The 17,893-nt window shown below is 39.8% G+C and overlaps 1 pseudogene; it reads right to left on the bottom strand.

Moving 5' to 3' along the window:
* Positions 1-17,893, bottom strand: part of LOC100348413 (GPN-loop GTPase 3-like) — a 123,709-nt pseudogene that overhangs the window by 71,237 nt on the left and 34,579 nt on the right.

The following is a 17,893-nucleotide window of genomic DNA, read 5'->3' as shown; positions in this document are numbered from 1 at the left end:
AAAAAACAACAACAATAATCAAAATAGGCCTTGTTAGTCAACTTCAGCTGCCACACAAAACACTATAGATGGAATCTGGAAAGTTCAAAATCAAGATGATGGCATAGGACACTTCCTGCAGAGTCTTCTGTTATTAGCTCTAGGTAGCTACCATCTCACTCTGTGCTCACTCGATCACTTCTTTATACACACTCTGAGGATGGGAGGAGAGAGAAAAAATGTTAGCTCTCCAGTGTCTTTTCTTACAATGACACTTGTCTTGTTATGAGACTCTCATCCCCAAAATCTCATCTAACCCTAATAATGTCTCCAAAGCCCCGTATTCAAATATCATCATTTTGGGTGATTTTCATTAATTTATTCATCATTAATAACAGAGGCAAGTACATTTACTGCCTAAAAATTGTGCATAGTTTAAAAATTTATTTATGTATTTGAGATACAAAAAGAGATAGAAAGATCCTCCACTTGCTGATTCACTCTCCAAAACCCAAAAATGATGGGTACTAGGCCAGGACAAACCCTGAAATAGAAACTCAAGCCAGTCTCCTATTAGGATGGCAGAGACCCAACTAAATTAGCCATCACCTACTGCCACCTGGGTACATATTAGCAGGAAGCTGGGTTTGTGTGGGAAAGTGAGGCTTGAACCACGTTATTCTAAAATGGGACACAGACATCTAAAGTGGCACCATAACCACTGTGTCAAGTGCTTCTGCTTGGTTTTGGTTCAAATGTTTTACATAGTCTTCAATAATCTGCTGATCATGGACTGAACTGTTCCTCCAAGCAATTCATTTGCTGAAGTCACAATCCCCCAGCATCCCAAATGTGACTTTATTATAGCTAAGATCTTTAAGAAATAATTTTGTATAGAATTGTTAATATAGAATATAGTAAATAAATATTTACTATAGGGAATTTTGTGATATATAATAGAAAATATAAGTGCTTCTGACTTTATTAAAGAAATAAGATATTTTGGTTCTCATATCACATACAATGGCATTAACTTTAAGGTTTTCTGTTACAGAGAGGGAGAGGCAGACAGCCAGAGAGAGAGAGAGAGAGAGAGTGCTCTTGCATCTACTGGTTCACTTCCCCAGTGGCCACAATGGCCATGGTTAGGCCAGACTGAAGCTAGGAGCCCAGAGCTTCATCCAGGTCTCCCACGTGGATGCAGGGGCCCAAGCATTTGGGTCATCTTCTGCTGCTTTCTCAGGCATATTAGCAGGGAACTGGATGGGAAGTGGAGCAGCCACAATACAAACCAGCACCCATAATGGATGCTTGCGCTGCAGGCAGTGGCTTAACCTGCTGCACCACAGCCTCAATCCCCTAACTATAGTTTTAAATCCCTATCAGTTTTACTGCCAAAACATATTACAAATAAAAATGCAATCAAATATTATGTCTAGGAACATAAAAATTGTCCACTAGAATAAATATGGGTTATAATTATATTGCACTTCAAGTTTGTTTTTATATGACTTATGTTTATTTATATCCATTTGACTGAGGGTAGAACAACACACAGAGAGACACACACATACACACAGAGACAGAGAATATGTGCCTTCCACTGCTTCATTCATCAAATGTCTGAAACGGCTGTAGCTGAGCCAGGACAAAGCTGGGAGCCTGAAACTCCATCCAGGCCTCCTATATGGGTGGCAGGAACCTTAGCACTTGGGACATCATTCGCCATCTCTTGGTTGCATTAGACAGCAGCTGGATCAAAAGCAGAATAACTGGGTCCTGAACCAGCACTCCAAAATGCAGGTGATCGAAGAGACAGCTTACCCCACTGTGCTGCCATTGATGTTCAACACTGTAACATTTGTTTGAATTTGTAAGGCATGTGTACATATGAATATATACAGTTCAAGTTCAACAGACACTTTATACTTCATGGCTCTAAGCATATTCCTTGGATGCAAATAACTAACTTTGTTAATTGGCACAAAGTCCTTTATTCATAAATTCTGTAATATGTTCTCTCTGGTAGGAATTCTGCATGTAATCTCATGTAGTTTAATCAGGCTGGTGTGGCGACATATCTTGGACTGAGTAATTTATTAAACAACAAGAATGTATATCTCACAGTGCTGGCGTCTGAGGAGTTCAGGATCTAGGTGGCAGTAGGTTTAGGATGTGACAAAGCCTTCTTGTCAGGTCCTAGGTCAGTGAAGGGACCAGCAGGCCCCTAAGCTCCCTTACCATCGCGAGAATGCCACGCCTGAGAGCGGAGCATTCATAGTCGCCTCCCAAAGGCTCTCATCTCAAAACCAATTCTTTGGGGATTAAGGTCCATTTATGGATTTTGTGGGGACACAAACATGGTATGTTATTAGATAAAAATAGAAATATTCTTCCCAATCATGTTTACATTAGTGCTGTCCACAAGTTATATAATAGTGTTTGGTATTGTTGCATTCACATTTCTGGCCAAGTAATTTAAACTTCAGGGTAATATTTTTTTTTTTTTTTTGACAGGCAGAGTGGACAGTGAGAGAGAGAGACAGAGAGAAAGGTCTTCCTTTTGCCGTTGGTTCACCCTCCAATGGCCGCCGCGGCTGGCGCGCTGCGGCCGGCGCACCGCGCTGATCCGATGGCAGGAGCCAGGAGCCAGGTGCTTTTCCTGGTCTCCCATGGGGTGCAGGGCCCAAGCACTTGGGCCATCCTCCACTGCACTCCCTGGCCACAGCAGAGGGCTGGCCTGGAAGAGGGGCAACCGGGACAGAATCTGGCGCCCCGACCGGGACTAGAACCCGGTGTGCCGGCGCCGCTAGGCGGAGGATTAGCCTAGTGAGCCGCGGCGCCGGCCTTCAGGGTAATATTTGTTATAGACTGAATTGTCCCCCTCAAGAATTCATATGTGAAAGTCCTAACCCCACCTGGCCGGTCCAGGGGCTCCTGTGCCCAGCACCCCGAGGCACCGTCAGCCCTGTCTTGCAGCCGGGTCTGCCGGCTCGGCATTCCAGCGCATGCTCCCAGGGCGGGGATCCAGCACCCTTGCTCATCACCTACCTGCAGACTGGCCTCCGTCCACAGCCTCAGGCAGCTCGATGCCTTCCTCGGGCCTTATCCTGAGCCACTCGGGCACACTGTCCTTCACGCCAGACTTCACAGAACATCTCCGTGCAGAAGCTGTGTGTACCTGAGCAGCGGCCAGGTGCAAGAAGACATTAACTTGTTTCTCTTTTTAAATTTTCTTGGAAGGTCATCGTTTGTCCACAATCTCCTTTCCTAGTTGGGATAGCTTTCTATATGTTGCCTTGTTAATCTGAACTGATAAAGCTTGTGCATAATAACATGAAACAAAAGAATCACTTGTACACAGTTTGGCACGATGAGCCATCCTCTAACACCTTTGAGAAATTTAACAGAGTTAATAAAATATTTTTTATAAAACTATGCATGCAAGAAGAGCATCTCCTAATTGAAATAAATGTTAATTTTTGCTGTCAATAATAAATGTTCCTTTTCTCTATAAGATTAAAAAATAGCCATATTAATACAAAATGACTAAATAGTATTTACAATAAATTAAATATTTTAAGATTAAGTTCATTTACAATATCTCTTAGTTGTAGCTTTTTTCTTTTCTCAGCTTTCAGCATTGCTAAATTCTCTTCCCAGCTACAGGGATTACTCTTCTCAAATAATTGATGGTGTGGGGGAGAGCTAGAACCCTAATAAAAATAACTACAGAGACTATCAAGTTTGCCCAATTCAGTTTGCATTAAAGCATGAGAGTCCTGGGTCAGAGGTCAAAGACTATTACTCTGGCAACAGCCACGGTGAGAGGTTTGGCATTGTCTTGCTGGTTCTCTGCGCTTGCTGTCTCACAAGACAGATGGCCAGCAGAAGCCGTCTAGAGTACTCCAAAAGCTCACGAGAAATAAGTATCATGAAAACAGCTAGGCGAGGATTTGATTTTGTTTGCACCAAAATGAACTAATCTTTTAATTCAAGTTCTACGTGAATTGTTGAAGTTCCCTCATATAGGAGTAATTTCTTTTCTCTGTTGATGTCAAGCTGGTTTCAGTTAAAATCAGGTTGTTGAAAATTTAGTATTTTTTCTGGCGGGCAGAGTGGACAGTGAGAGAGAGAGACAGAGAGAAAGGTCATCCTTTTTCCCTTGGTTCACCCTCCAATGGCTGCTGCGGCCAGCACAGGGCAGATCCAAAGCCAGGAGCCAGGAGGACTTGGGCCATCCTCCACTGCCTTCCCGGGCCACAGCAGAGAGCTGGACTGGAAGAGGAGCAACCGGGACAGAATCCGGAGCCCTGACCTGGACTAGAACCCGGTGTGCCAGCACCACGGCTCAATAGGCTAATCCTCCCCCTGTCAGAAAATTTAGTATTTTCATTGTTATACTCATTAGCAATTATAACTTACTAGAATAATAACAAATTAAGATAATACTGATTCCCTTCCTATATGTAGCAACCAATTTGAAGATATAGTATAACTACACAGAAGTTGAAATACACCTGTGTGTAAGGATATTTCCAAGGAAATCAATGCACTCTGGATAGTTTAAGTTATCTTTATGAAGGCCTCCAAATGATTGTTACCTAAATAATTTATGACGTGGATTAATGAGGTTAAAAGCATATGGAGCTGGCGCTGTGGCTCACTTGGTTAATCCTCCGCCTGCATCACCGTCATCTCAAATGGGCACCGGGTTCTAGTCCCCGTTGCTCCTCTTCCAGCCCAGCTCTCTACTGTGGCCCAGGAAGACAGTGGAGGATGGCCCAAGTGCTTGGGCGCCTGCACCCGCATGGGAGACCAGGAGGAAGCACCTGGCTCCTGATCGGCACAGCTCCGGCTGTAGCGGCCATTTGGGGAGTAAACAAACAGAAGGAAGAGCTTTCTCTCTGTCTCTCTCTCTCTCACTGTCTAACTTTACCTGTCAAAAATAAATAAATAAATAAATAAAAATAAAAAAGCATAATGGTTGTTAAATCATTTTGTTTTTTTGTTTTGTTTTTGTTTTTTTGGTAACTACATTGTGAATTATGTCAACTGGAAATCTTTCATAAGTATCTCACTTTCCTAAACTATTTATATATAATGTGGAAGGATATAAACAGAGAAGAAAATGGTAGAATTTTCTATGTCAGGAAAGTGTGTGTTTATTCTTAGAAAAATTCATACAGAATCTCGTAGGCTCTTTTTTAAACAAAATATTAATTTTCGCAAACAGAAACTATGTTAAATTTTGCTTTTTTCCCTCTTATTTTGAGCTTAACATTTCTATAGAGCTCTGGAAATATTTCAGATAAAAAAGGGCAAATCATCTATCATTGACATCCTATAAATAATTCGATAATGAGGAAAGAAATATGAGCCAAATTAAATGTGCTTTCTTGCCAAAAAACCAGTTAGCTATGAAGGCAGTGCCTGGAAGACATGAAGGTAAAGACATGTTCTTGTCAACTTTGAAAGGCAAGCATCCCCTGCAATTATACAGGGTGACACACTCCTAGCTAAGTCAACAGTCACACTGCCTGAGAACAAAGTTGGATTATTTATCCAGAGCTGTGTTTATATTAAATTGGGATAACTTAAGCCTTGGGAAAACTGTGGACAAGGAAGGGATTCTGGTTCAACTTCCTCTTTGGAGAAGAGCAAATGTCATTTGTGTTAGTTCTGGCAAATATAAGCAAGTTGTGATGTTTGGAGCAGATGTGTTCAAGAAAAGATATTGTATCCCAAGGAAAAAAGCTCTTCACGGCATTAAAAATAGCCAGAAAGTGACAATGGTGCTGTCTTCTGGTTCACATAGGATTAAAACATTTCTTTAGCTCTGATTTGCAAGTGATAATTTTTGCTTAAGACTCTTTTTTTGTTAGAAATAAGGAGCTGTTATTTCGCAGATGGATGAACTCCATGACATACATTAGTTACAGTTGAACATTTTTAAACTTAAAAAATAAATAAAGAAAAAGACTTCAGGGGAAAGATGTGATTCAGAAATGTAAAAACTTACTCCAGATATCCACTTCATAGCTTTTTGTTTCTCTAATGGATTAATTTGCTTCTTTTCAAAATTTAAAACATCAAAATTACACAACATATAAATCCCCATCTCTTCATCCTATCAAACTGATTGTGGTACAGCCAGAAACAAAGAAAATATATTTGTGTGAAAACAGATGAATTTTCCATTCACATTAATTTTCCAGTGTGCTCTTACCCCTTTTTTGTATATAAGTCTATTTTTTTTTAAAAACTTGACAATCTAAAAGTATAAAGCCATTTAAAAATGAACACAACTTTATTTTGTTGAAAATAAAAACTCTGATCTTGGTTTATTATCAAATACACATTCAGGCAAAACCATTCTTTTGAAAAATAATAAAACATTGCTTTCTCTTTCTTTTCTAAATAAAAAATTTTGTTAAAGGTATTTCTTTTGAGACTGGATAAGAGACAGTCCAACTGTGTTTTATCTCACAGTTATTCTTCCAGGCTCTGTTTATGTGACCTTACACTGTTCTAGTCCCCTAGAGAATTGGTCACCTTCATACTAAACAATGTTATTGCTATTTGGATCATTGTCCCATAGTAAATTTAAACTTTTGCTCAATATCTTTTGTCTGGGATACTTAGGTCAGATATCTCAACTGAAGCAAAGAGTTAAAGCACTGCTACAGGTAATTCATTCATTAAATAGGAAAATGCAGATAGTTTATGCAAAGGTTCACGGGTTATTCTAAAAACTGTCTTAACTCCCTGACTGATTTGGTTTTGGAGATCTGACCTAGAAAGTATCATTAGACTCTATGGGAGTTTGGTTCTCTTGCAGTATATGCATAAATAATTTAGTGGGGGAAAAAACACAAAAATTTTTCTCTGGTAAACTTAATAAGATTTCCCAAAGTGTAAAAAAGTAAGATGTTGTAAAGCACAGAAGATTCTATTTTGAAGTTATCACAAATTTTAATGCCAAGGGAAAAAAGTAATTGAAAAACAAAGTTCTCAGCTAGAAACATAATTCATAAATGTGGTCTAAAATAGAGAGGAGATCAATTAAATAATAAGTAAACTAGCTCTAAAATGAATGATGATTAAGTAACAGAATGATGATTAAATAATAATAAAGTGTCAATATCTTGCTTTTCACAGATTTTTACAAAACTACCAACGTAACTGTGATAGACGATGGCTCAAGACCCTGGGCCCTTGCCACCCATGTGGGAGACCCAGTAGAAGCTCCTGACTCCTTTCTTTGGCCTGGCCCAGCCCTGGTCACTGCAGCCATTTGAGGAGTGAACCAGTGGATGGAAGATCTCTCTAACTCTGTCTGTCAAATAAATAATAAATAAATATTTTAAAAGATTCAAAAAATAAGCAATAAAAGCATGATATATTCATTTTTTCTCAACTCAACATGCGTTCTAGCCTGTGACACCATCCACATTATTCATTAAGAAATTATTACAAAGTGTTTTATTTTGTGGATTATCTTTGCATTTTGCACAAGCTTGTAAATGTTTTGGAATGAAAAACACATTATTTATTGATTTGTGTGCCCTCTAATATCTAGTAGAATATTTTATATATTCTAGGGAGAGCAAAGTTTGGCCTGCAGGGCCATTTCTGGCCCACTGCCTGTTTTGTGAAGTTTTGTTGGAACACAGCCACGACTTTAATTTACAAAGACTGGCCAAGTTGAAGGTAAGTGTAGTGATGATATAGAGGTTGACATTGTACAAATATAGATGCAAAGCTTAGAAACAGAATTTGGCCTATGGTTATACTAATAAAGAAAGTCTTTCCCATCTTATAAAAGGATTTTCATCCCAGAATATTATTTGAGGAACACTTCTCTTCTATAAAGACAGTCTATTTTATGCATTTGAGACAACAATCTGTGTTCCTATTGAAATTTTGGATAGAGTGTTTGAAAGAAATGGAAGCAAGACCATTTTAACAAGGAAGCTAGAAATTTCTTAAGTGACACAGTGTTAAACAATGGGAATAGACATGAGTGTATCTAAAGCAATGATTATGCTCATTTACAGTGTATGTTCATGGACATGAAGCCCTGTTCTATGAAACAGTCATCCCTTAAAGTCAAGCTAACACAAACTTAAAAAGATGAGTATTAATCAGATCCTCTCAATTAGTGTGGAAACAAATAGTCTTTATAATTAATGAGCTATCTAAGTTATTTTTAACCAAGAAAAGATGAAAGCAACCCAGAGTCATGAATCTATGGCATGGCTGCGTATAAATTGGATTTATTTTTAAGGTTTCAATAAAGTTCAGGAATAAATGAACATTTAGGCATCATATTAAAAATATTCAGCCAGTAGCTTTTTTCCTATTGTTTGCATATTTATGTTTCACCATTTCCTGTTGACATTATGACACAGCAACAACCACTTCAACACAAGGACACTAAGGATTGTAGGTTGTAGCAGGTGAAGCAATATGTATGTGATTGGTTTGCTTGCCTTACTATTTGGAATTTTTTTTTTCATGCTTCAGTAAGGTTCTTAGAAACTTCCTAGAAGCAGGGCTGGCACTACCTGCAGCACCACACCATATACAGGCACAGGTTCCAGTCCTGGCTGCTCCACTTCAGATCCAGCTCCCTGCTAATGCACCTGGGGAAGCAGCAGAAGATGATCCAAGTCCCCTCGCCGATACACTCACATGTAAGAGACCCAGATAAAGTTCTAGGCTCTTGGCTTCAGATTGACCTAGTCCTGGCTGTTGCAGCCATTTGGGGAGTGAACCAGACAACAGAAGACCTTGCTGTCTCTGTCTCTGTCTCTTCCTGTCTGTAACTCTGCCTTTCAAATAAATAAAGATTTACCAAAAAAAAAAAAAAAAAAAAAAGAAAAAGAAAAAAAAAACTTCCCAGAAGATATAATATGAAAGTGAAGAATAGTGTATTTTTGTTGATCATGAAAAATACATGAAAAAGCACAGAATATATATCTGGTTCCTTAGCTGTTATCATTAGCTCTAATAAATGTTTGGACTTCTTAAGTTTGAATAATGTGAACCTGGTTTTACTCTTTAGGTCCACCATCAGTCTGGACTATAACCACAGAATAATCACCTATACAGTCTCATGTGAGTATAGGGGAAGGTATGGACAATTGCTGCCCTCCAGAGCCTGGAGACAGAAGGAATGCAGGAAATGGTTTGGAGCTGGGTGGGCTTTAGGGCAGCTTTGAGATGCTATTTGGTACACCTACATCATGTGTCCAGTGTCTGATCTGAGTACTGGCTCTGCTTCTGATTCTAGCTTCCTGCTAAAGTGCACCTGGTAGGCAGCAGGTGATGGCCGAAGTGGCTGATTCCCTGCCATCCGTAAAGGGAGCCTTGGATTGAGTTACAGCATCCTGGGTTGGATCTGCCGAACCCTGAGTGTTTTGGGCATTTAGAGAGTGAATCGACAGATGAGAAATTTCTCTTTCTCTCTCTCTGCCTCTTTCTCTCTTGCTTTCTCCATCTGTTTCTCTATGTTTCAAATAAAATGAAAATTTAAAATGATTGTAAAAAGAAAAAAAAATGATTTGGAGGACATTATCTCTGCTCCTGGAAAGAATCATTGCTTGGTTTTTCTCCACTCTTCTATGAAGATATACAGGTATTTCAAAAAATCAGAGATGAAATTAAAATATAATGTGCCCTTTCTATGAATTTTTTTTGACAGGCAGTTAGTAAGAGAGAGAGACAGAGAGAAAGGTCTTCCTTCCGCTGGGTCACCCCCCAAATGGTTGCCACGGCCGGCGCATTGCATTGATCTGAAGCCAGGAGCCAGGTGCTTCCTCCTGGTCTCCCATGCGGGTGCAGGGCCCAAGCACTTGGGCCATCCTCCACTGCCTTCCCCGGCCACAGCAGAGAGCTGGACTGGAAGAAGAGCAACCGGGACTAGAACCCGGTGCCCATATGGGATACCAGCGCCGCAGGCAGAGGATTAACGAAGTGAGCTATGCCATGGCGCTGGCCTCCTTTCTATGCATTTTTGATGCATCCTCCTCTAAGAGGTTTGTTAACATTCAGCAAGAGGGGCTGGGATTCTAGCACAGCAGGTTAGGCTGCCACCTGCGATGCCAGCATTCCATATGTTTGTCACTCCAAGTCCTGGATGCTCCACTTCAAATCCAGCTCCTTGCTAATGCCCTGGAAAAGCAGTGAAAGGTGGCCCAATTACCTGAGCCCCTGCCACCCACATGGGAGACCCTGATGAAGCTCCTGGATCCTGGCTGCTAACTTAGGCCTGGCCCAGCCTTGTCCTTTTGGCCATTTGTGTGTGAACCTGCAAATGGAAGATTCTTTCTCTCTCTCTCTTTCTCTCGCTCTTTCTCTCTCTCTCCTTCCTTGAAAATAAATAAATACATCTATTTAAAAAAAAAGATTCAGCAGGAACCAGAGAAGGAAACCATAGATACTGGGGAAAGAACAAATATAAAATTGCAACTATAAGATTTTGGCTTTGATTTTAGTTATTAATGAATAACAAGAGTAATGTGCTACCTCCAGTTGACAGAACAGTTAAGTCCATGCCACCTGTGTGTGGCTGGGCCCACGTATTCTGCAGATCTCCTCCAATGATTGCCAATGAATTGAGTAGTATTTAAAGGTCATTTATTTTTGAGGACTTACGATTTTTCTTCAGACAATATTACATGCATTTAACATATGTTTTGCTAGCATCTATTGTGCAAAAACTGGTTCTTGTGCTCTTGCTTTACATACTTAAAACAGGGAAGTGGGCCGGCGCCGTGGCTCAATAGGCTAATCCTCTGCCTGCGGCGCTGGCACACCGGGTTCTAGTCCCGGTCGGGGCGCTGGATTCTGTCCCGGTTGCCCCCCTTCCAGGCCAGCTCTCTGCTGTGGCCAGGGAGTGCAGTGGTGGATGGCCCAAGTCCTTGGGCCCTGCACCTGGATGGGAGACCAGGAGAAGCACCTGACTCCTGGCTTCCTATCAGTGCGATGCGCAGGCCATAGCGCACCGAGCGTGGTGGCCATTAGAGGGTGAACCAAGGGCAAAAAGGAAGACCTTTCTCTCTGTCTCTCTCTCTCACTGTCCACTCTGCCTGCCAAAAACAAAACAAAACAAAACAAACAAACAAACAAAAACAGGGAGGTGACAAGCTAGTCAATAACTTAGAATTTCCCATTACAAAAACTTCAGAGCTAGAACCCCCTGTAACTTCAGATAAAACCTCTTGTCTTTTGCTTTGATATAATATCAGGGAATGTGAGCTGCACTGCCCAGAATATTTCTACCAAATTCTGCTCATCTCTCAGTCTGTGTCTTTCTCTGAGGTGACATTCTCACTACCACTGTTGCTGTGGATTTGTTCTGAGAGGAGGAGCGTGGTGGGGGCAAGAGGCATGGAGTCACCACACAGACCCCGGGAGTCAGGTGGAAGCAGGCCAGAGGCAAGCAGCCCGCAGACTCGTTTATTTCTGTTGGTACAGTAGCTTATATAGCCAAGGCAGCCAATCCGGTCAAGGGGCAGTCTATGCCCTAACCAATCACAGCCTGTTGCCAGGCAGGCTCCATTGCCATGTGGTTTTCGAAGCCATCCAATCACAGCCTGTTGCCAGTCAGGCTCCGTTGTCATGTGGTTTCCAAAGCCATCCAGTCACAGTCTGTTGCCAGGCAATTTCTGTTGCTAGTGGCCATCTTGGCATGGCCTTTTCATTCCACCACATAGCATGCCTTCCCATTTTTCTCAAGGCCCAGGACAAAGTTGCACATTGAGCTTCTACATATCTTATGTATAAAATTTTCAAATATTGTGAATTAAGGTCAAAACTGCTAAATTATATCATATTCTATACTCATAATTTGACAAACTTCCTTTCATAAAAATTACTCCTCCAAATGTAAAGCAATATGGCTTATTAAAGAACATTAAATTCAACTATTATGGGCCATATCTGGTTAAACTATCAATGAGTCAGCAATGTTTTGATTATAAATAACACAATATGTTGTGGCAGTTTGGCACAGCACTTAAGAAGCTGTGTGAGAAACTCACATCCCATATGGAAGTGCCTGATTTCAAGTCATAGCTGCTGTCCAGTTTTAGTTTCCTGCTGATGTATACCCTGAGAAGTAGCAGATGATGGCTGAGGTATGGGAATGCCTGCCACTCACATAAGAGACCTTGATTAACTTACTCGCTCCTGGCTTTGTCCTGGCCCAGCCCTAGTTCTTGTGGGCATTTGCAAAGAGAACCAGCAGATGGAAGATCTTTGTCATTTGATCTCTCTCTCTCTCTCTCTCTCTCTCTGGCTTTCCACATTTCCAATGAAATGAAATAAATACATTTTAAAAATATATAATCCAAATGTTTATTTCATACTATTTTTATTCCTTTCATGTATATAATGACTAAGGATGTTAGTTAAGGTTTTCACATAATTTAAATTTTGCTGTAAATGCTCTGTGGATTTAAGAATAAACTTTAATGAACGAATAATTCCTTAAAGATGTAAACTAGAGTTAACTTATAATTTTTAGTGAAGTCAAATAACTTCCTTGATGAAAAGAAATTAAATTACTGTGGGTATTTCCAAGTTTTATGCTTTTCAACCTTAAGAAATTCAGTTATATTTTCCAAATTGTCTTTAGCATCTAAAGTATTTATTCTTCACATACTTTTATTGAATGAATTTTCATTCAAGAAGCAATTTAATATAAAAATCAAGCCACTCTATTCCTATCATATGAATCTGTCATCTCACTCTCCATACACCTGGATAGGAGGAATTATATCCTATCGGATCCCTTGAGAAAACCAATAAATCTGACATCAAATTTCTATTTGAAGGATTTCGGTGGGGCTGGAGTTGTGATATAGCAGGTAAAGCTGCAGCCTGAGACACCAGCATCACATGTGTGTGCCAGTTCATGTCTGGTTGCTTCATTTCCTACCTAGTTCCTGGCTAATGGCCTGGGTAAAGCATCTGAGGATAACCCAAGTACTTGGTCCCCTGCTACCCACATGGGAGACCCAGATGAAGCTCCTGGCTCCTGACTTTGGCCTGACCCAGCTCCAGTCATTGTGGCCAACTGGGGAATAAACAAGCAGATGAGAGATTCTCTCTCTCTCTCTCTCTCTCTCTCTCTCTCCCCTCCTTACCTCCCTCTCTCTGAAACTCTGCCTTTCAAATAAATAAATAAATAGATCTTTAAAAAAAGAAGGACTTTGAAAATCTAGGGGAGTAATGGAGTTAAATAAAGCAAAGAAATACAGACAAGTTGAACACACCTGCTTCCAAGCCTGATTTGAGCTATTTGACAAAGAGGTAGAAGTAGCCTCCCATTCCAGGATTATTCTCTCTTGGCTGAGTATGCATTCTTCCTATTGTGAGTTATCTTGAAGGAGTTCACCTTTCTAATTAGGAATATAACTGTCTCACTGTCCCTTGCTTAAATAAATCTGTATATCTTCTCATGCTCCTACTGAGACTAACTATTGCACATTTATCTTTCATAAAAACATTAAAGGGGTATTCAAGGAGCAGAAGGATAAATGGATTTACATATGTTACGTAAAATCCTTAACAGGAACAGCTTTTGCTTGATAATAAATGTTCTTTCATTAAGAGCTAACAAAGAAAGAAGAAATGTCATAATACCAGAGGAATAACTACTTTAGGAAGAAGATCTTGAGTTGAAAGCAAATTTTTTGAAAACTAAGTTGCATTCAGGATTCTTCTTTTCATTGACTAGGTGCAAAAGAAAATAGGTTTGAATGGGATATTGGCAAAATACAGGGAAATTTTCTGCTGAGGATCACTTTAAAGAAAAGGACCAAAATTATCTGTGTAAGATTTTGATTGATCCTTATAAATTGTTTGTTATTAGATATTTCATTCTTTGTTTTACTCGATGTGCTTTTCCTTCTACTCATATTTAAAATGAAAGTAACTTATTTTACCAATTATTAAGTATATATTTGATTTAGTTATCTAAGTAGAAACAACACAATTTTGAAAACATCTCAATGTTCCTGATATTTCCCTAAAGCTTATTATGTCTACATCACTCTGTGTCTCAGAAAAGTCATATGTGGTGGTTACATCTTCTTCCCAACTAACTCTGGAAGAAGAACTCAATAGAGATTCAGGAACCTCAAATGGTGATGAAAATGTCCGCAGTAGAGTGAAAAACAGACTTGCAAAAGATACTGCGAAGACCCATTGTGTTGATAAACTGGACCAGTTGCTGATTTAGTTTGTCTTAGAACAGAAGAACCTAACATAAGGATTGCCTGGTTCAGTGAGTTGGTACAAAGTTTTCACCTGCCACATAACCAAATTAGTTGAGGTTGTCCCTGGAAAGTTATTCTGATTTTATTATGCACAAGAAATAAAAAGAAATACTTGATATACACTTGGATGACATTTATGTTTCTGTCATTGAGTTGTTACATGTCATTTTACTAAACTTTGAGTTTCTCCAACATTAATTACTGTGGGAATGATGGTAGAACAGCATGTTTGTGATGACATACAAATTCATTGTAACCCAGGGCTCCTTATTTATTCAGACATAGTTTTTCTTTCATTCCCCATGTTTGTAAAATGTCTTTGTTTATGTATTATATAATTAGATTTCTCTAAGTGTAGTTATAGGGATATTCTCTATACTATTCATTAGCACTGACCAACTTGAATATAACACAAAATGTCTTTTTTTAAAGATTTCATTTATTTATTTGACAGGCAGAGTTACAGAGAGAGAGAGAGAGAGAGAGAGAGAGGTCTTCCTTCCATTGGTTCACTCCCCAGGTGGCCGCAATGGCCAGAGCTGCGATGATTCAAAACCAGGAGCCAGGTGCTTCCTCCATGTCTCCCATGCGGGTGCAGGGGCCCAAGGACTTCGACCATCCTCCACTGCACTCCTGTGCCACAGCAGAGAGCTGGAGTGGAAGAGGAGCAACCAGGACTAGAACCAGTGCCCATATGGGATGCCTGTGCCGCAGGCAGAGGATCAACCTAGTGCGCCACGGTGCCAGCCCCCACAAGATGTCTTAAAACATCAATGCCTTAGTTGAAATTTCCTTTATTTACAATCAGCAACTCATTTTTACAGGATAGGCAATCTCTTCACTCAAAAAGAAACATCACTGTGATATGATTGCTCCCTATGGCACTCATTTTTCTTGTATTTTTATTTTTAATTAATTAGTGATTTCTGTATGTTGTTATTTTATTTATTGTTAAAAACTTTTATATGTACATGTTCTTCCTCTTTGCATATTTAGGTGTTGAAATATTCATGAATGTATGTAACAAATTGGTGCCATGTTTGCAAAGATTAAAATGTTAGCCCAAAGCCGGCGCCGTGGCTCAATAGGCTAATCCTCCACCTTGCGGCGCCGGCACACCGGGTTCTAGTCCCGGTTGGGGCGCCGGATTCTGTCCCGGTTGCCCCTCTTCCAGGCCAGCTCTCTGCTATGGCCAAGGAGTGCAGTGGAGGATGGCCCAGGTGCTTGGGCCCTGCACCCCATGGGAGACCAGGAAAAGCACCTGGCTCCTGGCTCCTGCCAGGATCAGCGCGGTGCGCCGGCTGCAGCGGCGGCCATTGGAGGGTGAACCAGCGGCAAAGGAAGACCTTTCTCTCTGTCTCTCTCTCTCACTGTCCACTCTGCCTGTCAAAAAAAAAAAAAAAAAAAAAAAAAAAAAAAAAAAAATAAAATGTTAGCCCATAGGAAGGCAAGGAAAGTGTCTGTTGTAATATGTCCTTGCTCTGTTCTCAAACAAGGGGAAGGTATGGTACTTCCTGATCTTCCTTCTCAACTTTAGGCTTATGTTACATCACCATAGCACTGGGCATATTATTGTGAGACCATTTAATTTGATGCTAATATTAGTAGTCCTTGAATATTTTTAACATATTGTAATTATTTTAAAAGCTTAACATAAAGCAATAAATTTCAATTTTTTGGCATGCCAGTCCTATGCCATATATTTTTTTCAAAACTTTCTTTGGAAAGGTTGAGCATATATCTAAAACAAATCCCCGGGGACAATAGATCCAGGCTTAATTTTAACCTGTCCCCACGTGAAAAGTAAACTTACAGTTTTATGGCTGTCCATGATTTCAAGTAAATCATTCTACCCTTGAGCAAGCAACTTTGTATATCCTTAGGAGAGTTTCTTAAATTCTTTAGAGTGTTTCAAGTTCATGTATATTTAAGACCTCCTGGAGAAAGCTATTTGAGAGGAAGTTATACTCTGGTATGGTCTTTGCAGCAGTTTTCAAAACTTTTCTTACCTAGAGAGGACTGAATTTTTTTAAAATGCATAGCTAATTCCTCTTAGAACTTATGGGATCACATGACTCCTTTGTTTAGGAAATGAGTATCTTTGTTAGAATCTCTGCAGATGAAAAACAGGGTTTTGGTACACAGGGAAAAGCTACTGGAAGACCGCTGTGTTGTGGGTAATAGACTCCACTACTTCTCTACCTGCTCCCACTCCCACCAACACACATAAAAACTGCTATTTAGATAATCTAATTCATTATATTCTAAAACAATAAGGGAGAATTAGCATCTGAGAAAGACAACCATGACTTGTCAAAGGACTCCAAGTTAACCAATTTTTAAAAATGTTTTTAACCTGAATTAATTTAGCTTACTATTTTTTAGAAAGAAGTGCCTAAGCTCCTTTAGCCAGTTATCTGGTATGCTTTTTACTGATTTATTTTAAAATATTTAATTATTCATGAGAGAGTGTTTCTATATGATGGTGTACTCCCCTCAAATGCCCACAAAGGCAAGACCTGGGTAAAGAGTGGAGTTGGGAGCCAGGAACTCAATTAGGGTCTTCCCTGTGGGTGACAGGGACCCACTGAGTTGAGACATTGCCAACACCTCCCACAGTCTGTACTCACAGGAAGCCAGAGTCAGCAGCTGGAGCAGCTTTCGAACAGGTACTCTAATGTGGGATGCCAGCCTCCGAGGTAGTGTCCAAGGACTCCACAGAAGACTCACCCTTTGTGTGGGCAGGTGGCACAGCTAATGGGACACTGCTGGGGATTTCTGCATCCCATCTCGGAGTGCCTGCCTTCCACTCTGCCTGCACTTCCAATTCCAGTTTCCAGCTGATGCACACTGTGGGAGGTAGAAGGCGATGGCTGAAATAATTGGGCTCTGGCCACTCACATGGGAGAAATTTAACTTATAAAAACTGTGTATAATATAAGGAATAAAATAAAACTTAGAAAATAATTGGAAAGTTTTAAGGGAAAATACAACCTTCCAAGACTGGGTCATACTTAGTACCTGGTTAATTTTATTATTTAACCCCATGGGTCTGAACTCCTTTGCATGTGTTCTACCTAACTTGGAGTCCAGTTACTGCATCTTTTAAATAGCTGACACCTTCCCTCACATTATGTCTTTGCTTCTATTATTCATCTCTGCCAAATGTTATGACCCTTTTTGTATTAATGATCTGACAACACGAAGTTCTCAGTTTGATCTACTATGAGATAAATTTAATCTCAGAAAATTATTATTTCTTTTTCATAAAATATTACTTTTGTGAAGAAAATTTTTAAGAACCATAAAAGAATATTTCAACATTTCATTGAATGATTATTCAATGTCATTGGGTGTGGATATAAAAACAACTTATAGGCTTGGTTATTTGAACTTAACTACAACTTTTCATTCTGGCCTCATCCTATAAGTAACATTAATGTATTTTTCAGCAAACCTCATTACATTGTCTTACATAGCATTTGCATTCAAAGCATACATGAAAATCATAGAAAACAAGATTGTGTCCTCTCTATGGTGACTAATTTCAACAATACTCCAAAGTCAAATACTTGTATCCTTACTGGATCTTCATATTTAATGAATGTATGCAAAATGTGCCT

Source organism: Oryctolagus cuniculus, chromosome 8 (genome assembly GCF_964237555.1).
Source record: "Oryctolagus cuniculus chromosome 8, mOryCun1.1, whole genome shotgun sequence".
NCBI lineage: Eukaryota > Metazoa > Chordata > Mammalia > Lagomorpha > Leporidae > Oryctolagus > Oryctolagus cuniculus.
This window is presented reverse-complemented; position numbering and strand designations above follow the sequence as displayed.